Source organism: Podarcis tiliguerta, assembly GCF_965153285.1.
Source record: "Podarcis tiliguerta genome assembly, chromosome: 9".
Classification (NCBI taxonomy): Eukaryota; Metazoa; Chordata; class Lepidosauria; order Squamata; family Lacertidae; genus Podarcis; species Podarcis tiliguerta.
Genome location: NC_139542.1, coordinates 49993995 through 50016264, shown reverse-complemented (window position 1 = coordinate 50016264; position 22270 = coordinate 49993995). Strand labels below are relative to the sequence as shown.

The 22270-nt window shown below is 42.4% G+C and overlaps 1 protein-coding gene across 42 annotated transcripts in view; it reads left to right on the top strand.

Annotated features, from left to right (window-relative positions):
* Window positions 1-22270, top strand: part of SORBS2 (sorbin and SH3 domain containing 2) — a 181727-nt gene that overhangs the window by 29609 nt on the left and 129848 nt on the right. For all 42 annotated transcript variants that reach the window (XM_083457880.1, XM_083457831.1, XM_083457836.1 and 39 more), the window contains one exon: window positions 311-448. The gene's annotated coding sequence lies outside the window, so the exon portion shown is untranslated. The remainder of the gene's footprint in view (window positions 1-310; window positions 449-22270) is intronic.

Sequence of the window (22270 nt, the reverse complement as noted above, 5' to 3'; positions counted from 1 at the left end):
TACAGTATTTTCCAGGCTGGCCACCCGTTCCAAGAAAAATGAAGTCAATCAGGGTTTATTTCTTGTGCGGCATGCTGCTTTAAATTGTCTGAAAACTGATTTTGCTCAGCATTGCAAGTTTGGATGTGGAATCTGAACAGTGAACAAAGTTGTTGTGAGTTTCCTGCCTGTGTACTTTTCTGGTTTCTCTTATTGCAGACAAACCCGTCCGGTGCTGAAAATAGCTCAAATGCTCCTAGAACAGTAGCTGCAGCCAGCAGCTGAAATTCTTTCATGCTCTTATCGCCCTCTCTTTTCCTCTCTATTGCAGGTTCTTGTTCTTCAGTTAAACTTAGACCTTTACAGAAGCTAAACATTAAGAAAGGACTGAGTTAACAAGATCTTGATGTACAAGAACAAAAATATTAAAATCTCCTACATCTGAAAAACAAGAAGACTCGTCTGACCGGTAATTTTCTCTCTCTCTTTGTGTGTGTGTGTGTGTGTGTGTGTGTGTGTGTGTTAGGGATTTACAATTTCATTCTGCATTCATAGCTGGCATTCCTTGGTCATTAATTAACATACTGTAAGAACCTGCCATAGAGAGTTGGTATTTCTGAGAAAGAGAGAGAGAGAGTCTCTTTGAAATCTCAGCAAGCTAAGGGTGTGCAGAGGCATGTGAGGTTTATGTTGTGTGTTGCTAAATAAATAGTAATTCAGGAAATTTAATGAAATGCTAATTTTGTTTTTAAGAAAATAATTTATTTTTCCTATTAACTTCTTTGGTCTGGTAATTGCCTTTGAAAAGGTCTGAAGCAAACTAGTCAGTGACTTTCTTTTTAAATTGTTTGCTTAGCTTTCAAGTACTTGAAACTCGGAATACTATAATTTGCTGCCCTACTCCATTTCCCCTGGAAAAAAAGGGAGGGAAATAAGGGAATGTAATTGTATATTTTTGAGTTGATCTGCATTTCCTTAGTCCTTTCTATTCTGATACAGTAAATGTTCAGAATTCATTTCAGTATCTGCAGTGACAGCCGTCGCCAGCCTTCCAATGACAGCCCGAAGTGGGTACAGGAAAAGCTTTATCTCTTCATTTTGCTGAAAATATACTTGCTATGGGTTGCCGCTGCCTTCTTCTGCCTTCAGTTTATTAATCTCTTCTCAACTTTGCCTTGCAACTTGCTTCTTGAATAGCAAAAGTATATAAGTAGCTCCACTTGCCTTCCTGAAATCCTTCGGTCGTGACCTGTCCCTTTTTTTCTGTCAGACTCCTTGGTCTGACCACTGTCCAGCAATGAGGTGCAATGATGAAGGGTTAAAGCTTCATTATGCAAATGTTCTGTTGGCTTTGAAAAAAAGGCACCCACCTTAGCTGAAAGGTTGGTGGGTAGACTGCCAATTCCCAGGAAAATGTGGATGAAGGGAAGGAAATTGTTGCTAGTTATTTATATCCTGCTTTTCAAACTAGTTTTCTAAAAGAGCTTCACAATAAGAGCATAACAATAAATCACAGTATGAAGATAAAAGCATAACAGCATTTAAAAACCAGAACAGAGAAATAAAAACAGCAGAAATCAATCATAAACCCCTTTATGGAATTAAAATGTTTTACGAATTCATCTAAGAATAGGAAGGGTGGGCTTATTAACCTCCACCCCTTAGAGAGGGAACATCATATCAACAATGCCATCACCACTCATCCCTGGAATCTTTGACTCATCTTGTTGCTAATGATAAGCCAGAGGGTGAATCTAAAGTTGATTTTAATTAAGGCTTGGGTCATTTTATATGATAAGGGGCATAACGTGCACATCCAGAAGGGGTGTGATCTCTAGTGAAACCATTCAAAAGAAGATGACTATTTTTCAGAAGAAGGTACCATTGAGAAAGAGCTGAAAAAGCTTAAAGATACCTTGTGTCCACCCTACAAATAGTAGTAGTCTTGTAGGGACTTCCTCTTGTTTTTGTTACTTTCACAGTTGGACAGACCTATGGCAGGGGGAGGAGAAACTGGCAAGTGCTTTGCACACCCTACTGCAGAAATATGATTATTACTTACAGGGGCAGAGCAAGGTGGGGCAGGCCGCCTCGGGTGTCATCACCGAGGGGGGTGACATTCAGCGTGCCACCCACCCATGACTCCCGCCTACCTGGAGCCGTCGGGGGAAGGGGGTAGTTGCTCCGCTTTGTGCTGCTTCGTTTTGACAGCCCTGCGCTCCCGGGCCTCTGGAGGAGGCAGGCAGGCAGGCAGAGGATGGGAAGGAGGCAGGCAAACAAACAAACAAGAGGAGGGTGGAGGGAAGGAGAGAAGCAGAAGCTCTCTCAACTCAGGGCCCAAACCCTGCAGCCCCCCAAAAAGCTTAACAATTTTGGTCAATCCTTCCCTTAAAAACCTCAACAACTTCTGGCAATGATAATGGGTAGATCACAGCCAGTCTTTTTATACTGTGAGTAGATCACAGCCTCTTGGGAGTCCAACTAGATTTCAATGGGGGGGAGAGAGACAAGAAATTTTCCACACTGGGTACCACCTAACCTTGCTACGCCACTGATTACTCATTCAATTTCCTACCTGCTTTCCACCATAAACTCCTTGTGCTGGTTACAGCAATTTAAAAATACAATATTAAAATCAGTTTAAAACAAATTGCAGTCAGGAGAATAGGGTGGGTCCTACAAACATATAACTCAGGTGTCAAAGACCAAAGTGAAAAAGTGAGTCTTCAGCATGTGGCAGGAAGCACATAATGAAGGTGCCAGATGAACCTCTGTGGAGAGGAAATTCCACAACTTTAGGTGCAGCCACAAAGAATGCCCTATCCAAGCTCCTGAACTTATGAAGGTGGTGGAACAGCTAAGAGGGTCTCTGCTGCTGATCTTAATATCCAAAGGGTTGGTGGGGGGGGGGGCTTTAAACACTAATGTGAGCACCTGACTGCTGCATTTTGGAGCAAACTGAAATTTTTGGGTCATCATCATGGGCAGCCCATGTAGAGTACATAACAATAATCCAGTCTGGAAGTAACCAAAGTATGGAGTATTAGTTTTCATGGAAATAAAATTTGAATTAAGGGATTTATGTGCCAAACAATGTCTTCTACATTATTATTTTCTGTTTAATATTTAAGTGACCTCACTTAGTTCACAAAAGCCAAATTACATACACTTAAAATTCTTCTCCAATTGGAACCAAGCAATGCCAAATTGAAGTCTAAGGTTGCATTTTTTAAATATATCAAACTAATATTGCTCCTGCAAATAGGGGTCTGTAACTGAAATGTTGATGTAACCTGGAATCCAAACACTATGAACACAGCACTGTAGTTCTTCTGAATGAAGGAGAAATCTCTGGAGAGGAATGGAATGTCTTTCTTTTAGTAAATATACCTCTGCATTCATAGAAAACAAGTGGTAACATTCTGTGCAGGTTTCGTCTTTGACAGTGTGTTCTTTGTTCACTCTCCAATGGTGGTGTCAAGTATGTTAGTGAAAAAGTAATGTGAAATTTCCCCATTTGCATTTTTTGTTTAACTTACCTGTTTCACTCCCAGGGAACACTGTAAGCCTTCAAAAGCTCAGTGCTATGAGTAAAAGGAGTACTTGGCATAATTGACTTTGACCCATTTTGGACAATTATTCTCTGCTTCATAAACCACGGTTTATTAAGCCAGGAATGAGCGTTGAGTTGAGCACTCCTGGCTTATTTTCCTGGTTTGTTAACCAACTTTAAGAAAGGTTTCCCTGATTCAACCGTAGCAAGGAACTCTGACTCAATACAAGCTGGATCTTTTCACTGGCATCTGATGTGAAGGGTGGGAAGAGGCAATTCCTGGCTTAATAAACTATGGCTTTATGAAGCTGGTAATAATTGTCCATACTGGGCCATTAGCTGAATAAGACTGCAATGCTGTGTACTTAACCTGAACACAGAATGTACTTTTGAGTAACCATGCAGAGGATTGTAAAATGAACTGCCTCCTGTGTTTTTATAAATATTCAAATGAGAAAATGCACACATGTGTGTTTTATTAGGCTATTGACAATGAAAATGCCACCTCATCTTGGAATGTTTCTGAATTTAGTTTCCAGTATAAAATTAATACAGCACGTTGTAGAAATATTGCTTTCAAAAATGTACTGCTTCTTGAAAATCCCACCCCACTGATCTGTCCAAACCATCTAACATACGTATGGAGCTCTCTTCACCCCAAACAGCATTTTCAATAGAAAATGCAGGTTCATATTAGGTACATCTTCTTCCAATTGCAGATGTGCTTCTTTCATTGACATGAATGGAGTTGCTTGTGGCTACTAGAGCCTTGTGTGCACAGTGGAGTCTGCCCTGGTCTCTGGATTTGGGTGCATGGATGGAATCCAGTTTCATAGGACTATGTCAGCATTTCCCAAACTTTGGTCTCCAGCTGCTATTTGACTACAACTCCCATCATCCCTAGCTAACAGGACCAGTGGTCAGGGATGATGGGAATTGTAGCCCATCAGCTACAGCTAGAGACCCAGGTTTAGGCAACCCTGGACTACATGATTGATAAGATAGTTTGGATGGACATGGGAAGGATAGATAAAGGTCCAATGAAACCTAACAGTAGCTAAGACTCACAAGGCTTAGGGATTGCCCACACCTTTTGCCCCACTCTTTCCAGACATGGGTCCGTGAATTGCCATTTGCTCTGATTCAGCTTTAAAGAGTAGAGTTTGTGGGGGAGGGAGCTCCAAAAAAATGTATTTGGGCAAGGAGCTTAAAGCATTAGCTATGCCTGGAAAGCATGGAGGACAGGTAAGTGTGGATAAGCCCTTAGTTATGAAATATAAGTGTTAAGGGGATTAATATGGAGCATGTGCATGAATAATGAAGGATAAAATGTCTTTGAATTTAAGCATAGTGCATTTTCCTTAGTTTAAGAAAGCACAACCAGCTTCTTTCACATAATTTGGGGAAAAGAGCTCCCAAGTAAGTGGCTGCAACATTGAGGAAGCTTGAAACTTAGGGGGGGGGGGAATTAACACAAATAAAGCATTGAGGTCAAATCAATAGTTGGAAATTTACTGCTCATTCCTTTGTATAAGTTAATAGTTAATAGAAGAGAAAATAAATGTCAGAGAGGGGAGTAACATTTGCTTACATTGAGGAATACATTGTAGGGTTCAAAATTGTGTAGAAAGAAGGGAAATCTCTTGGTTTTAAGGGGTAAGCTATATGTTACAGATCAAATGTGTGTTATGAATCCACTGGAGTGACTTTCTTAAAATGCGTACAAAGAAACCACATTCCCCAGCTGGGTTGGAGATGAAAACAAATATTATTTCTGTTTTTATTTATTGTAAACTGCTCTGGGTGTTTTTTATATAGAATGGATTAAATTAATAAACTAAACGAATGGCACTAAACTTGGAAATGGAGAAGCTGGGAATTAATAAACAAAGCTAATGAAACATGTTTGGAGTGCCATAAGGGAAAAGCAATTGTGTGTTTTGGAGCTGTGGGATTTGGAGCCGGTAAGCAGTGAGGAATGGTTTACACAACTCCTTCTCTTTGCTGGTGCTTCATTTAAAATAGTCACTCACTTTGCTTGCTTGCTTATCTATCTACCTATCTATCTGAAACACCTCTTGGGGCTTCACACCTGTGATTTTTATAAATCACAAAGTAGGGATGGGGGAGGTGTTTGATTCAGTTTGTCTTTAAAGATTAAGCTAGCCAAATCTGCACTATCTAAAACAATACATGAACCAAAACAGAAGCAGTCTAGAAAACTGCACACCTCCGAATTTTGCAAGGCACTTTTCCAGCCAAATGACATGTACAAAAATGCATATACCTGGCTAAAATGTATATATTGGTGAAGATAATGTACATTCATACATTGTATTGGGGAAAATTCTTGGCAAAAAAAAAAAGTATATTAGGCAAAATTGCATACAAAATGTGTCTGTTAGGAGAAATCTGCACTAAACTGTTGTTAAATTTTTGTGAGATGTGGAAATTTGGAAAACAGTACTTAAGAATGGAAAAGTGAGAAACTGAGAGAAGCCAAAATTGACATATTCACCTACTTAGAGCCTGAAGTTTTTAGTAATTTGGAGTAAGTGCTTGCATAGGACTGACTTCTGATTACACTTGTTTAGGATCAAGGTATGAGTGTGTTTCGCAGTTTAGTTTCGTAGGCATCCTACAGCCTCAGCCGGTTTTTCTTTTAGTCTGACAAGTGTCTCATTATTAATGAATTTATTTAGTGAGCTTGTGTGTTGTGTTATTGAGCCCTGGATATCTCTTCCTTTTTTTAAAAAAAAAAGATTCTATCCTCCTCTTTAGTTGAATGGGGGCAAAGACAAAGAAATGACTTCTTCAGCCCTCATCCTACCTTTAAAACCTTTAGGCAGCTTATCCACCTTCAAGAATCGGGGGGGGGGGGGTAATGCCCTCTGTCGCCAGGACAGGTTTAGAAATTCCTAGGTCCACGCTCTATGGAGCAGGAGACCACTCCCCCTCCACCAGTTTATGTACCTTCCCCCAACAGGCTGTGTACATCTGGAAACTACACCTACATGAAAGCTTCCTCTGCTTATCCCTTTTAAATCCCCTCCTGGTTCTTGGAGACAGTGGTTCAAGAGAAGGTGAGGAAGCACCTGGTCTTTCACTTGCCTGACTTGCCTCTTCTTCCTCCTCCTCTTCTTACCCATTATGTGCTCCACGCTCAAGCTCTGAAGCTTCCTACCCTCTGACTCTTGTCTCCTGGCCAGTCCAGTTCCCCACAAATCACTGACTCCCTCTCCCAAGTCACACTCCAGCCTCCCTCCCCCTAGTGCGCACTCATCAGCATCCTGCCACTTCCTGACAGCTGGTATGGAAGAGAGAGAGAACATGAGAATGAGAATTAGAATGAATGAATCTGAATTGGTATTGTGACAGGCGTATTGTAAGAGAGTATTGTTTTTCTCTTCATCTAGGGTTATTGAGGAATTGCTTTTCAGCTCATTAGTTAGGCACTTGTACATTTGTCAACACGCACACCCCTCTCATTTCTTAATTCTCTGTCACTTACTTTCTGCAGCATATCTAGAAATAACACAGAGAGATAGAATGCAGAGGGGGTGGTGTTCAGCTGAATCACTCTCTGGGTTTTCAGTGATGGAAATAATGTCTAGACCACACCCTACATTTGTCTGGGCTTCTGACTTCTTGTTTCTGGGTAGTCTGTTGCTGTGCATATCCTACTTTTGGCCCCACTTTTTGAGACTCAGTCTCGCCACCTACCCAGGTTCAGAAGAAGACATGAGCATAATCCCAGTTCCCCTCTGCACAGAGCAGAACCACCTCTTGTCTACATTGATTCTAGCATAGCAGGTCTGAAATATTTTTATTTGCATATCCTCATTAGTAGACACTCAAGTGTATGATTCACACTACGCTGAATCAGTAGCAGAGCTACAGTTCGTTTTGAAACCAGAGTGCACCCACAGTTTATTCCTACTCATTCACCTCCTATGCAAAGTCTTTTAAACAGCAGTGAAAATTACATAGTCGTGAGAGCTAGGCTGTATATTTGTAGTAAATGAGGAGCAAAATAGATTGAGTTGCAAAAGTAAAAAAGGGGGGGGGGATCTTCTTAAGAAAACAGTTTCCAGTCCACAGATGTTCAGATGAAGCCTTCTGCTGGAGCTCTGTTTTTTCTCTTAATGTTGTTTTCAGGAAGCCATGTGTGTTTAACTAAGGGTGTGTTCAGGCTTTTGCCTCAGCATATGAATGCTATATCTGTGGATGGGGCATAGGTCCTGCCCCCAACATCCCCTTGCTTCTTGTCCCACACCTTCAGTCCTGGACTTTCCCTACATGGAGTGGAGAAGGCCTGCAAGGAGCTTTATAATGGGTAGTATACCTTACATGATCAGGGATCTTGCTTTACCAGGGTCCCTGATCACATGGGTGGTTCTACTTGCATTCAGGCAGGAACTGAGAGGGAAGCAGTACACATTGATGTGGGCAGCAGCTTTGCATGCATTCTCCTGTCCACCCTTTGAACATTCATGTGAACACCATCTTTAAGGCTTCAGGCCTATACCTACTACTCTGGGAGTAAAGGTAAAAAAAAAAGAAGTAGAGAGATGTGGCTGGTGCTGTGATCTAAACCATTGAGCCTCTTGGGCTTGCCGATAGGAAGGTCAGCGGTTTGAATCCCCATGATGGAGTGAGCTCCCGTTCCTCTGTCCCAGCTCCTGCCAACCTAGCAGTTTGAAAGCATACCAGTGCAAGTAGATAAATAGGTACCGCTGTGGTGGGAAGGTAAACGGCATTTCCTTACGCTCTGTTTTCCTTCCCAGTGTTTGGTTGTACCAGAAGCGGTTTAGTCATGCTGGCCACATGACCCGGAAAGCTGTCTGTGGACGAACACCGACTCCCTCGGCCTGAAAAGCGAGATGAGCGCCACACCCCATAGTCGCCTTTGACTAGATATAACCATCCGGGGTCCTTTATCTTTACCTTACTCTGGGAGTAAGCCCGTTGCATTCACTGGGGTTTACTATTGAGTAGGCATGTAAAGGATTGCACTATAAAACTCATTTTAAAGGTTAACATGCAGTAGTTCTCTGTGGATGCTGTTGTGCTGTTTCACAGCAAGTGCTAAGCTTCTTCATGCCTCACTGTGCAAAGGTTACCGGTATATCCAGCACTTCTAAAAATCACTCCCTGAAAGCACAGTGTTTATTCTCTCTCCAAGGTTTGTAGGTCTTCAAATGTTAGCCTCTCATTAAATCATTAAATTATCGTTCATATTTGTCTAAACGAAGTAGTGGAGCATTAAAAATACATTTGTTCTGGTAGAGCTATTTCAATTTCCCATAGACTGGCCAATGGACTTAACTTTAAATTTGGTGCATACAATTGTTCTTGCAAAATGCTGGTGAACACAGCAGATTATTCAAAAGTGTTTATATTGCAATGCATTAATATAATATATATTTGGAAATATTTTATATAATTTCTTTTTTTTTAGTACTGAATTGTGGAAACAGGAGTGCTCATTTGTTTAACGAACAAACCTGCCTGGCAAAGAAATCATGTTGCTAAATACGGTCAAAATGATATTTGTTTCTCCTTTAAACAGAGCTAGAGATCTCTCACACCAGCGTATGTCTTATGCCGTAAGAGTCTCTTCCCAGAAACTTCCTTCTATGCCATTTCCATGCTGGTTTGGAAGCCAGAACCACTAGTGTGTGTGGCCAGTCACACAGTCCTTCCCATCCAGTCACTGCCCTCTCTTACAAAAGAGCCTTACACAACTGGGACACACCCATGCTCCATGTGACTCTGAGCTTCCAAAAGTTAAACAAGGTGGGGGAAAGAGCTATGGAGATATGATTCCTGCACTGCTTCAATATTATAAAAAAGGGCCTTAAATTACCTACAAATGTGAGTTGTACACATTGCCTTGTGTCAATATTGTCGACCACTGGGCTACACTGGGCATGTTATCCTCCATGAAACATCACTGTGGTTATTGGTGCATTAATGCAGCTGTCTGAATGGCCCTGTTTTCCCTTAAATATTTCCTTATTCATGAAACAGCTGCCATTTTGCCTTAAAGAGTGAATAACCCCATAAATAATTTTGAACCCTCTGAGGTTAATACCAAATTGGGAAAACCCCGCTTTCTGGGGATCATAAAATAGGTAAAAGCACACCTGTTAAAACAGAACCCTGTGCTTTGAACCTCCTTATACTGCTTACCACCTGATTCCACAAAGAGTCCATTGATTTAGCTGACATTAAGAATGACAGAACTGGGTTCATTAAAAAAAAAAACACCACCTAGATACTCTCTGAAAGTATCCTGTTTCCACACATATAAATACAAGGTCTTACCCAACAGTAGTTCTTAAGCAGGTTTTTTATTATTATTAATATTAATCTTGTCAGAATATCTGTCTCCAAAGTGTGCTGTGGTTTGTAGATAGTTTTACAGGATATTTTTTTTAAATTCTCATACAGATGTGAAAGATTTGTACACACACACACACACACACACACACACACTATCATAGACGTCTCACAAGAAACAATGGAATGTCAGGAAAGGCTGGTAAATCTCTGAGCTAAGGCCTTGGCATGCCAGCTTGGCTATTATTGATGGCGTTGCATTGTGATATGTGTGCATCAGCATGGGCAAATCTTGTTGAAAATGATCCATACTGCATCTAAATCACCCTGTTCAATACTGTGTGTGCTTTTGGCAACACTGGCACTACTTTTAGCAGCACCTGCATAGTGCAATGTCAGTGCTGCTGTCTGGCCAGCACTGGCTAGTTTCTGTCTAAGATACGGAAAGGACTTAGCTGAGTTGTTTGCACCATTTGACAGTGGGAGCCTCAAAATACAAAATATGAAACCCGCTTGTCATCTAAAGGATCTTCAGCTTTCCACACCTTATCGTAGCTTCCTTCAGGCATTCAGGGTGAATGCAAGAGGGGACCTTGCATGTAAAAGCAACCAAGCCCCGCCCCACAGACACCTGTGTGCACATTGGCTATGCCCCCCCCCCACCAGCCAAAGGGGAAATTTGTGTCTGACTGTGTGGATGCATGAGGGCAATGCCCCTTACACAGGGCCATGAATGCTGATCAGCGTGGGTTTCTTTCCTCATGGAGTGAGCCCTGCTTACATCTGCACGCACATAGGCCCTACTTAGACCGACTGTGACAGCATGTCGGTCAGGGGGTGTGACTGGAGTAGGTGTCTAGAGGGTAGGTAAGGGTGTAGACTAAGAGTTAAAGCTCTCACCAAGCCCTGATCCAACTTCAGTTCCTGCTGCTATTATTATTTTTAAATAATTAAATGGAGCATTAAGTGGGATATGCACAGGTGAAATGAGGTCTACTCGCACAATGGAGTTTTCCCCGTCCTTCCCCCCTCACACACCATGCCCCCCAAACCTGGGTTTCCCCCCAGCCCTCCAGAGCAGACTTATAGGGCACAAGGAGAGGAGAGAGGGGAATCTCATTGCACAAGTGGCCCTTGTTCCACTTGCAAAACAACTTAGTTGAATCCTGCCTAATGGCTCATCTATGAACTTTAATTCTTAATTGCTGCCCTATACAAACAGAAAGACAGTATTGGGGTAAACTTATTAATCCATCTCACAGATGTATTGTAAGAATTACTGAGGTGTTTATGTGTGAATGTTGAAAAGCACTATGTAAGTTCTGTGCATGGTTTGCTGTCAAATACCTAAAGATCTGAAACGGTTATACCTGCTGCATCAATGCAGTGTAAACTTTTAAGGAATTGACTTAATGCAGTTGTATATATAAAAAGCCTGCTCTGTTCCTGATATTTAATAAACATTCAGTCTGTTAGGAAAGTAACCCTCTTCTTGTGACAGCCATAGGTTTCTGCTAGCCTTAAAGCAGAAGAATGTGTACTTAACAATTATACAACTCAGTACTTTCAGATCTGACAAAGTGTGGCAGTTTCTTCTCATTTAGCTAAAATGCATGCTGTGCTGTAGAGAGGTCTTCCCAGTGATAAGCCTCACAGCTTGGTGACTGAAACTGACAAGAGGGAGCGAAAGTAGAATATTCAAGCAGTATTTTTAGTGCCTTATGCTGGGTTTGTATTATATTGGTACGTGACCCCATGTGCATCCAGTCATTGCATTTAATTCACCTAAGGGCAAACAGATGTTCCGAAAGTCTGTTGGCAGCTAAGCCACTTCTTGTCTATCGACATAACATTGTAAATGATAGCAGGTTGTGCAATTTATGGCCTGGCAAATCTCTGTTTGCAGCCATGAACAACCATATTGTTTAACTTCAACCATAGCCACCCCTTGGTCCATGGCAGCTGGTGATCACGGACCTGCGAATGCAGAAGCAACACTGGCTTGTCAGAATAGGCACAACTTGCAACTGGGAGGCCCACAACAGAATGCAGAGACATCCAGCGTCAAAATATGAAATAATTATATGGAGATCTTATACTGAAAGGGAGTGCAGCAGGGCCGGCCCACCCATGAGGCAGGCAAGGTGACTGCCTCGGGTGGCAGGATCCACAGGAGCAGCAGATCTACCCTCCAGGGAATTCATTGTCTTCTGCTGCTGCTGCTGCTGCTGCTGCCGCCGCCACTGCTGCAGAGGAGCAACAACTAGGGTGCACTCCTTGGAAGCCAGATCTGAGCATTCTCAGCAGCCTCCTCACCCACCCATACACCTCTATAGTAGCCTCTTGGCAAATAGAAGGAGCTGCTGTTCTCCTCCCACTCTTGTTCCCGATGTAGATGATTATTGTCCCCTTGTTCCTGTAGTAGATCTTCACTCATCCCTGATATGGGTGCACCATTTTGTGGTTTGCCTCGGGTGTCAAAATGTCTTGGGTTGGCCCTGGAATGCAGCCTATCTGAAGCACGCAGTATAGGGGAATAAAACAGTGCTCTGTTCATCTACACCAGCCTTCCCCAACCTGGTGCCTTCCAGATGTTTTGGATACCAATCCATCAGACCTGGCCCCCAGCACTGTGCTGGTGCACTAGGTTGAAGAGCATCAAGTTGAGGAAGGCTGATCTGTACAATTAATTGAGACACTACAAGAGCACTACTATTCTCTGAGAAGCACGTGATTTTAATGTTGTGAGTTTGAAGCTGGCTTTATGAAGTTTGATCACTGGTTCATCAAGTTGAGAGCTGTTTACTTCAACTGGCAGGCTCTCCATAGCAACCTTTCCCAGTTTAGTGCCCTCCACATCTTTTGGACTATGGACGAATCTACACTGATTGGTTATAATGTTAAAATGTGTTGTTAAAATGTGACACCAGAGGGCACTGTAGAGCAGCGATCTGTCAGCAATGGAAAATTTCATTGAGTGCTATATTACATTTTTACAGCGTTTTTACAGATCAGTGTAGATCCAGCTTATAAATCCCATCATCCCTGACCATTGCCAATGCTGATGGGCATCGATGGGAGTTTTAGTTTTAAACATTTGAAGGGCACTGGGTTGAGGGGACCTGCTTTAGGGTCAGCATTGCTGATTCTGAGCTCTGTTTCCCAACATCCTTTACCTTGAGATTCAGGGAACATGGGACCTTTTCCGTGCAAAGACGTGCGTTTTCCATTTCTTTGCTATAGCTCTGAGTTTTAGGTCATCAGATGTAATAGTGATAATTTTATATAGCATTACTAAGTTTATTTCAGTTATAGAATGTAGGAGGCCCACAAATTCCTCAAATCAAATGCTGTAAATTTTAAATTTGACTGGTGTAGATTTCAAGTTGCACAGTAAAGATCATGAAAAAAAAATTGGATGTTGAAAGGCCTTCACGTTCCTTTGATATTAAGTAAATATACTCTCCTTGGGGAAAAAAGTGCATTACTTCTATATAACCAACTTTCCTACTTTATATTACTAAAGTCACCAGTGGATAAAGTTCAAAGTAATAGCACTTTCCTCACTACAAGATGCTGTTTCAAGCAGCGGTATTCATCAATATTTTATAGTGCTGACTAAGCCAAGCCAGAAGCAAATTGCTCGTGCTCTCTTTGCCTGATGGGTTTCCTTGTCTTATCTAGTAATCTTTTTGTTTCTGATGGAAATTAATCAATCTTCACAAGGCCACAGCTAACTCTTGCTTTTCAAATCATGCAAGTGTTACTTCTCCCCCTCTTTTCCTAAATGTTTCTTTCTGGCACATTGCAAAACAGTTGCTTTTCCTTCTGTGCAGATATGTGAGACTAAGAGCCAAAATGGATGTAATGCGGGATTTGTTAATAGGATGTTCCATATTGTTGTTGCTGCTACAGTGTGTGATACTTACATCAGGACTGAAGTGCTGGTGGAAGTGGATTTTAACCTCTTTGCCTGTGCTGTATTTCTGATTAAATTCTCATGCCACCCAGAAGAACTTCTATTTGTCATGTGATCAAAAATATTCAAGTATTATGTGGGTACTTGTATTATCAAAAGATTAGCTGGTAACTAACTTTTTCTTACTAATTGATTTCCACCAGAACATAAGATGAGCTTTGCTGGAGCAGACCAAGAGTCATCTAGTCTGCTATCTTTTTCAGCCCCATAATAACCACCCAGATGTTTCTCAGAAGCCAGTGGGGTGTTGTTTTTTTAGCAATATACTTTTTAAAGGAATAATTCTTGCTATTATTATTATTTTATACCACTTACACACAAAAATTACAGTCCACTTTTCCCCTCCAAAAATGAGTTACTCAAAGAGGCTTACAAAACACATTAACAGCAATAACATTCCTTCCTTGACTTCGCTCATTTACCATTATGGCATCTTCTTGTACTTGGTGTGTAACTTTCCTGATTTCCGGTACACGATTTATCTGAACTTCTTTCAAAATGATTTTACGTAACTTCCAAATGTCCTAAAGGAGCTTGGCCCTTATAACTTTCCTGCTTAACTAATTTCTTCATTTTTGAGGTTCTCTCTTCTTCTTCTTTCAAGTAATTGTGAGCGTGTCAGACTTTCTTCTTACTTACACGTTGAATTTCACTGCAGTCTGGTCACTGTTCCTGACCCATTCCACAATGCTTACACCCCACATCAGGTCCTCAGGATTAACTCAAAGGTTGCCTCTGCAAAATCACAGATGGAGAGAAACAAACATGATCATTAGGTCTAATTAGGATCAAATATTTAGTAAGCTCTGGTAGCTGAACCTCATGTACTCACGGAGGCTGAGAAATTGTTTGGGGGTAATGTGCTGTAGAAGTAACAACTGAAGTATGCATGGTTGAATAAACCTCTTCAGAGATTTTTCACCCCTTGTGGAATGTCTTTTAGCTAACTAGAATTTTTTCAGACTCAATATATTACTTTTCCACCGTTCTTGACTATCTACATCAAAATGCATTTGCAATATAAATACATGCAGAAGAAAGTGTGAGTTCTGTTGTCGTGTGTAAGTATAAGTATATAGCCACACCAAATGTCAGAAAACAGGAAAATTAAATAATTACTACTTACATTTTTCCTTTAAAATGTTCGTTTTCATCAAGCTGCATAAAAGTGGTAAAGAATTTAAAATAATTACTCACACACGCAAAAATTAGTATCTCCCTGCTTATATCTAATTTATGTGACACGGGACAAGAGCTGGGCTGATATACAAAACAGCCAAGTGCTAAACTAATTTGGGCTCATCTGGAATTGCAAAAATCTCTAGAACTTCAAATTAGTTTTGTGAAAGCATGGTCTTGGGTCCAACAAATGTACTTGAAATTAATGCCTCTTTGGGACAATGCATAGCTTGTTGTTGTTGTTGTTGTTGTTAAACTGCAGTACCTTCACTGCCCCTCTTCCCATATGTAAAGTGCACTACAAAAAAAACAGTTTATTTTGTTTAAAGAGTTGATGCAGTTAATGATGTATCAAAACTACAAATAATTCATTTGAGTGAGACTCAAATGTTAGTAATAGTTTCTACATATTAGTCCTTCAAACACTGCATTGTTATAAGGTCATAATTGATTGATGGGACGCGGGTGGCGCTGTGGTCTAAACCACTGCCACTGAGCCTCTTGGGCTTGCCGATCAGAAGGTTAGCGGTTCGAGTCGCCATGGCAGAGCTCTGTCCCAGCTTCTACTAACCTAGCAGTTCAAAAGCATACCAGTGCAAGTAGATAAATAGGTACCGCTGCGGCGGGAAGGTAAATGGCAATTCCATGCTCTCTGGCTTCCTTCACGGTGTCCCGTTATGCCCGAAGTGGTTTAGTCATGATGGCCACATGACCCAGAAAGCTGTCTGCAGACAAACGCTACCTCCCTCGGCCTGAATGCGAGATGAGTGCCGCATCCCATAATCACCTTTGACTGGACTTAACCGTCCAGGGGTCCTTTACCTTTACCTTTTTACCTATAATTGATTATTAGTCTGGTCTGTATGTCTTGGCAGACCATCGTGTTTTCTTATTATATGTCTGCCACAGAAGGGCTGGGGTGTTAAGAGAGAGAGGATAGAATTTTGTGTTCCTTCTCTCATCAGCATAACCCATGTTTAAGTGTTGTCTCAGCAGTTATCCCAGCCAATTCTAAATACCTAAGCCAGGGATTGGTAGTGAGGGTCCTCTAGGTATTTTGGACTAGATTTCTCAGCAGCCCTAGCCACCATGTTAGATAGTTAGGTGCAATGAGATTTCTAGTCCAAAAATCTGGAGGGCACCATCATGTTGGCCATCCCTAGTTGAGAGTTCCATTGCTATGTCTGCATCAGCACTGGGAGAACTGTGAAAGACTTCAACATCAATTCACTCAGATTAGGTTCTACTGAACACAAGAGCAGCTGGAAAAGTAAAGCGTTGCTACTCCTGTCCAACAATGAGAGCCAGTGTGGTGTAGTGGTTAAGAGCAGTAGTCTCGTAATCTGGGGAACCGGGTTCGCATCTCCGCTCCTCCACATGCAGCTGCTGGGTGACCTTGGGCCAGTCACACTTCTTTGAAGTCTCTCAGCCCCACTCACCTCACAGAGTGTTTGTTGTGGGGGAGGAAGGGAAAGGAGAATGTTAGCCGCTTTGAGACTCCTTAAACGGAGTGAAAGGCGGGATATCAAATCCAAACTCTTCTTCTTCTTCTTCAACAATTGGATGTTTCTTGAAACACTGTGATGAGATAGCTGCATATCCCTGTATTCCACCTCTACAATTCTGTGATTCTGATTCATTGTCAGCCACATAATAAGAGAATATGGTGATTAACAGAGAACAAGCAAAGAAACACGGTGTTCTGCAGTACAGCAAAGTTTAGCAATCAGTGTTCTAGTTTTCCCTGAACTCAGCTGACACTGTTCATACCTTCAAAGAAACTGTGAAAGGAGGAATGGCTTTTGGTGTCTCACAAGAAGTAGAATTCATGGGTTTCCTTCAGGACTATTAGAAGTCACTGGTGTTCTCTACAGGGGAGTGCCATGAGTTCAACTTGTCACAAGTAGTAGGGGAGGGAGAAGAATATTAAACTTATCAAGTTTCTTCTTTTACTTCTTTTCTGGAAGTATGAACCAGTTCTTAGATTCTGATATTGATTCTTCTAGACTTTGTTGTGTGGTGTTCTGACTCGCTTATGTATATTCAATATAAGCAGCTGACAGCTGGAACTGAATGTTAAATATATAATCAGCAGTCCAGACAAGGCAGAATACTAAAAGGGACAAAAAAAATAAAAAAGGAAACCAAATCTATTTGACACTCTTCCAGATATAATAAAGAATATTGGCCCAGGCTGCCTCTGCAAGCCTCTCAACTACTGGGTTTTTAAGATCAATGTCACTGAGCAAGCAAACCTCTCAGGGCGAAAGGGGTAGAGAGAGAGAGAGAGAGAGAGAGAGAAGCGCGCAAAGTTTGAGAATCGGGGATCTACATCTTCCCCAAATTGCATCTAAAATTGGGCTCAAAGGGAGTCGACTTCCATGACATGATCAAATCCCCAAACCACAAAAGAAATTATCTTTGCAACCTAATGATGATAAAATTTAGCAGCCGAGCCAGCGGCATCCACTTGAGATGCTTGAATGTAAATTATATGGGGTGGAAGTAGGTCAGCGATTTTCTCTAACTATCCTTTAAACTAAAACGGGGGGGGGGGGAGAGAGTCTGGAGGTAATTCATACAGCTTGGAGAACTGTGAGCACTCTCAGAGCTGTTTTGGATGATGAGTGGGCTAAAGGTGCTTTAAATAAGTACATGGCAGAAACTGAGCCACAGAAACAGAACAAGGGGACCCTATAACCAGTGACAGAGCAAGCTGATCAGGCGCCTGGGGCGACATGCATGCCCTGCGCCCAGGGGCGGGGCCAGCCACCCACAGGGGCGGGGCCAGCTGGGGCAGAAGAAGAAGAAGAGGAGTTTGGATTTGATATCCCGCTTTATCACTACCCAAAGGAGTCTCAAAGCGGCTAACATTCTCCTTTCCCTTCCTCCCCCACAACAAACACTCTGTGAGGTGAGTGGGGCTGAGAGACTTCAGAGAAGTGTGACTGGCCCAAGGTCACCCAGCAGCTGCATGTGGAGGAGCGGGGAAGCGAACCCGGTTCCCCAGATTGCAAGACTACCACTCTTAACCACTCCACCACTCCACAGGACTTCCGAGGAGTCTGCTTGCCTCCTCCCTCTCAGCCACCCTACAGCTGAGGGGGAGGCAGCTGGCGAACCTGTTGGGGCAGCACGGAGCCTGCGGGCACCCAAGCCACCGTGTCACTCCCAGGGGAGATGCATGGCTCTGGCGTGCTGCAGGCCCCACAGTGAGTGCCGCCCAGCATTTTGTCACACACACACACCCCCCTCAGAGGTGACACCCGGGGCAGCCTGCCCCCACCACCCCCTTCCTCCGCCCCTGCCCATAATGTGTGCTGTAGCACTGAGTGCTTCTGTTCCAATCAATCAGCTATAAGGCTCAGCCGGTAGAACATGAGACTCTTAATCTGAGGGTCATGGCTTTCAGCCCCATGGTGGGCAAAAAGATTCCTGCATTGCAGAGGGTTTGACTAAATGGCCCTTGTGGTTTCTTCCAGTTCTGCAGTTCTATGATTCTCCACAGTACTCATCTAGTCCATCTAGCCTGGTCTCTCCCCCCGCCCAAACTAAAAAAATCAAGCAGCATTTCATGGGGCCACTAAGTATGTTCTGTCCTCCTTGCAAAGTTTTGAGGGTTCTCTTCTCCTCCCTTAGTGTTTTCTTCTTCTTAACCTGAAGTCACAAAGATATCTCCCTCTTGTGCATTGGTGATGAAGGCAGAATTTGGTTTGCTTGGTATTTTAAGGTGAGACTAGCTTACTTTGCACTTTCCAAAGCAATGTGCAAACCAAAACACAGCTGTCCTTTAAAATCCACACTTCTCTGAACTTTGTGAAGCAGTTTTCCAGCCCAAAGATGTGTGTGTTAGGGGAAGTGTGTGTGAAAATGTACATATTGGTGAAAGTAATGCACGAAAATGAATTATATTAAGGCAGGGGTTGGGACTTTCAGCTCTTCAGATGTTGCTGACACTACAACCCAGCCTGTGTGGCTGATAGTCAAGGCAAATGGGAGTTGTAGTCCAGCAACATCCTATATTAGGTGGAATTGCTTGCAAAAATGAGTATATTGGAGGGAGCTGCAAAAAAAAAAATTATGTTAGGAGAAATACATGCATAGATGCTGATGAACATTTCTGAAGACTTGTGTGGCAAACTGAGGATAAGGTTTGTGCATGAGTGATGCCATTTTGACTACATAAGTACAGTGGTACCTCAGGTTAAGTACTTAATTTGTTCCGGAGGTCCGTACTTAACCTGAAACTGTTATTAACCTGAAGCACCACTTTAGCTAATGGGGCCTCCTGCTGCTGCAGCACCACCGCAGCACAATTTCTGTTCGCATCCTGAAGCAAAGTTCTTAACCTGAAGCATTATTTCTGGGTTAGTGGAGTCTGTAACCTGAAGTGTATGTAACCTGAAGCGTATATAACCCGAGGTACCACTGTAACAACACTCATGCCTGAACACTGGAAAAGGGGGAAATACTATGAGAATTGAACACATACTGTTGGATGTGGATTGAGAGAATGTTAATGGACTGGGTCTTTTGCTCAATGCTGCTCAACATTGCACCGCTAATTGTCATTAAAGAGGCAATGAGGAGTAACATAAATCACTTATCATCGATGTGATGAGGTGGAACAAGATGAAGGGGGCAGTATGAAGAACATAAAGCAGATGCCTATCTTGTATTAAGCTAATAGCTAGCATTGCAGTTAATTAATGCTAATGCAAGCAAAGCCAGTGTTCGCTAGTGCCTCTCAGATGGGTGTGTGTGTGTAAAGAGAGCATCCAGTCCTTATAAAACAAACTGATGATGTTCCAAAACAGAATTCAGAATAGGAAAATATGGATAGGCGCATGCTTGAATCTCAGTGATTTGTCTCACTAGAGAGCAGGCGTAGCCTCCACTAACCAGTTTCTATCTTATTTCCAGAGATGGATGAATCACTCTGTTCACATGATTTCTACATGTGTTCATCCTTAAGCCCATTCCACTCTGCTTCTGCACTACTTTGCAAAATAATGTTATTAATTGATCCTTGAAAGCAAAATAAGAGCATTGCATTAATGACCATACAGTGGTGCCCCGCAAGACGAATGCCTCGGAAGACAAAAAACTCGCAAGATGAAAGAGTTTTTCATTTTCTGAGTTGCTTCGCAAGACGGATTTCCCTATGGGCTTGCTTCGCAAGACGAAACGTCTTGCGCCTTTTTTTTAAAACCGCCAATGCATTCCTATGGGAAACCGTCAATACACAGTGGTGCTTTGCAAGACGAAAAAACTCGCAGAACGAAAAAACTCGCAGAACGAATTAATTTCATCTTGCGAGGCACCACTGTACTTGGTTTCATGTTTCTGTTGTTTATATTCATACTAAATTTATTTTTAGCAAAAGAAATGGTTACCCAAAATATTCAATGATTGGATCTATAAATGCAAATGCTTCCTCCAGATCACATTTAAATAGATACTTAAATTCATCATTCTAAAGCATTTTGCCTCCAGCTATGCATTTCAAAATGCATTCTCTCCTAAAAGGCACATTCTTAAGAAAATTATTTATACTTTTTGGGACCACAAATTGTGAAAGTAAATTGGAAAGTATGAAAGCCAGTAAATATCAAATCCTAACCATGACCACTGTCCGGAGGGGCTAATGGAGCAGTGGGCCTGCTGCTGTATCTGCAGTCCACACAGATCAGGGTGGAAGGTGGGATGCAGGCAAACTGCTGTAGCAGCCTGGAACTGATGCAGCAATCAAGCCCAAATCTGGGCTGATGCCATCACATAGTAGCAGTGAGCCTGGACCAGGATCCAATGACTTAGCACTTCACCACCCTCCAAGTCCTCATCTTGGAGCTTTCCACCAATTTTTCTCTGAGAGCCAGTTTGGTGTAGTGGTTAAGAGCGGTGGACTCGTAATCTGGGGAACCGGGTTCGCGTCCCCGCTCCTCCACATGCAGCTGCTGGGTGACCTTGGGCTTGTCCCACTTCTTTGAAGTCTCTCAGCCCCACTCACCTCACAGAGTGTTTGTTGTGGAGGAGGAAGGGAAAGGAGAATGTTAGCTGCTTTGAGACTCCTTTGGTAGTGATAAAGCAGGATATGAAATCCAAACACCTCCTCCTCTTCTTCTGTAGATATCTGGCAGAAGCACTTTCAGTTGCCCGCATGTTCAGCAGGTAGAATAGGGCAGAGCTCTGTACTGACAGAAAATTATTCTAGTGTCACTCAGTTACAGGGGATAGCAGGTCTCGGCGGAGAAACACCTCTGCCGAATTGACAGTCCCCAGCCCGATGCAAAGTGGGGTTGGTAGTTCTGGTCAAATCAGAATTTGCAAATATTGCATTTCTTAAGGGATCCCTATTTATTTGCTGTTGAAAGCTAATCTAGGAGCTGTTTTCATCGTGTGAAAGTTTCAGTGATCCAAAATGTTACCCAAGGCAGACATGCAAGAGCTGCTTGGAAGGCGGTAAGAAAGAGTGGGTGGACCAAGGCTAGAGAGAAGATTGCAGTAGTCAAGGCAAGAGGTGATGGAGGAATTCTTATTCTTATTATGTTTTGCCAAAGGGACTGGCAGGGAGGCTGGAAAGTTGTAAAACTGGTTTGGTGACAGACTGGGTAGCAAGGGAATGAGAGAGTGAAATCAAGGGGAAAGCCAAGCTTCTATACTGCTACAGTTGTACCTTGGATCCTGAACGCCTTGCGAGTTGAACATTTTGGCTCCTGAACGCCGCAAACCTGAAAGTGAGTGTTCCAGTTTGCGAATGTTCTTTGGAATCTGAATGTCTGACGTGGCTTCTGATTGGCTGCAGGAGCTTCCTGCAGCCAGTCAGAAGCTGTGCCTTGGTTTCTGAACGCTTTGGAAGTCAAACAGACTTCCAGAATGGATTCCATTCAACTTCCGAGGTACCATTGTGTTGCAATATATATAAGGATACAGAAGGATTTAATGCAGTGAAGCCTAGGACCAAGTTGAAACTGTTCAAACTCCCTTGTTATTTTTGTTGCTGCCAGGAGGTACAAAGTTGCTGAACTTCTATGGAAATGTTGCATTTAGTATACTATACGCTGCTGTTTTATTACTGCTATTACTATGAAATTATTCCTACGCGTGTAAATTGCTTTTTGAGCATATTTTTGTGTGGAAAGGCAGCATGCAAATAAAGAAATGATAGATTTTAAAGGTCTTTATGTGTGTTAGAGTGGGATCCATAGAGAGGGGGAGAGAATAAAATATTACAT